The sequence below is a fragment of the Acyrthosiphon pisum genome, chromosome A1, assembly GCF_005508785.2.
Source record: "Acyrthosiphon pisum isolate AL4f chromosome A1, pea_aphid_22Mar2018_4r6ur, whole genome shotgun sequence".
NCBI lineage: Eukaryota > Metazoa > Arthropoda > Insecta > Hemiptera > Aphididae > Acyrthosiphon > Acyrthosiphon pisum.
Genome location: NC_042494.1, coordinates 19,459,328 through 19,460,542, shown reverse-complemented (window position 1 = coordinate 19,460,542; position 1,215 = coordinate 19,459,328).

The following is a 1,215-nucleotide window of genomic DNA, read 5'->3' as shown; positions in this document are numbered from 1 at the left end:
AAAAAAAATTGTGACTAACGATTTTGGATTTTTTTTTATCACTGTGAGAACAACTTATAAGAAACCTTGTATTAAATTTTCAAAGTTTTCTATCCAACCAAAAATTTTTTATCGTTATTTTAAAAAAAAATACTTAGAAAAATTGACCCTGTATAGACAACGCTAATATAAACATCTGTTGCAAATTTCAAGTGCTTACAATAATTATTTTTTGAGTTACAGTAAAATTAAGTTTTCGTTTTTGTCAAAAATTGGTTTTGCGTAAAAATTCGCGTTTTTCCGTTATTTTTTTAAGGTTTTTCCTGCCGCTTTTGAAAAGTATTGGGAAATTTTCACTTTTGACCCCCCAAAGTACCAACTAGATTCACTTTCCTTTCAGAAAAGGTACAACTTTTGAAAATCGAAGCATTTTTACTGCTCCAAAAGTTGTCGTCAGACACAAAAAAAAAAAAAAAAAAACACACATCATTGTAAAATCAATACATTCATCACTTCGTTCAGAATCTAATACATACGCACAGTTTATTTTTATACTCATTTTAAGTTCAAATTATGTGGACAAAATTACATACCTACTAAAAAACCTATAATAACTATTTTAGTTATTTTGTTGTGATTGTGTAATATTATTTGTGGATACTTGAAACTTTTAAAGTATGATATTATATATCTATGATAGTATCACGGGTTTTTGTTGATGTATGACGCGTTATAAGTACCTAATGGATATTGTGATGTGATTAATTTGGATCTTATGATAGGTCAATTTATTTTTTTTAATACCATAGATATAAGTATATAATATATCTTATGCCTAGATTCAGTCTCCGCTCAGAATCGTTTTTCTTATACAATGATTTTATATCATTGAATTCAAATTTAATACCATCCATTATACAGTGACCCACTTGTAACCTACTATACAGCAGAGGGACATCCACTTGGCTCACCTTTTTTAAAAATTTTAAATTAATTACTCAAGATTTTTAAATACTTATTTAAATACTTAAATTTTTTATAATATTATAGAACTATTCTATGAAAATACCAACTTTTTTTTTCATATGAGAATCACCATTTTTTCTGTACATTTTTAGATAGATGACTTTTTAGAAAATGTTAATATATTTAAATCAAAAGTTACTTTGTGTACTAATAGAATAATAGGTTTAAAATTTTAAATGATATGGAAATTATCATAGTAATTCATATTAA